Source organism: Dryobates pubescens, unplaced genomic scaffold (genome assembly GCF_014839835.1).
Source record: "Dryobates pubescens isolate bDryPub1 unplaced genomic scaffold, bDryPub1.pri scaffold_133_arrow_ctg1, whole genome shotgun sequence".
Lineage (NCBI taxonomy): Eukaryota > Metazoa > Chordata > Aves > Piciformes > Picidae > Dryobates > Dryobates pubescens.
Window position 1 is genome coordinate 27,732 of NW_026530724.1, and position 647 is coordinate 28,378.

Below are 647 nucleotides of genomic sequence, written 5' to 3' on the forward strand. Positions count from 1 at the left end.
GTGAGCACGGCCCCCGGGCACGGAGCGCAGGAGGCTGCAGGGAGAGCTCAGAGCTGCCTGCCGGGGGCTGCAGGAGGGCTGGGGAGGGGCGGAGGGGAGGGGATGGGGATGGGGATGGGGATGGGGATGGGGATGGGATGGGGATGGGATGGGGATGGGGATGGGAGGGGGATGGGAGGGGAGGGGATGGGGATGGGATGGGATGGGGATGGGATGGGGATGGGGATGGGGATGGGGAGGGGATGGGGATGGGGAGGGGATGGGGATGGGGATGGGATGGGGAGGGGATGGGGATGGGGAGGGGGAGGGGGAGGGGGATGGGGAGGGGATGGGGAGGGGGAGGGGGAGGGGAGGGGGATGGGATGGGAGGGGAGGGGGAGGGGAGGGGGAGGGGAGGGGGATGGGGATGGGGATGGGGATGGGATTGGGATGGGGATGGGGAGGGGAGGGGGATGGGGATGGGGATGGGGAGGTGGAAGGGGATGGGGAGGGGATGGGGATGGGGATGGGATGGGGATGGGATGGGGATGGGAGGGGATGGGATGGGGATGGGGAGGGGATGGGGATGGGGATGGGGATGGGATGGGATTGGGATGGGGAGGGGGATGGGGATGGGGATGGGGAGGGGATGGGGATGGGAGGGGATG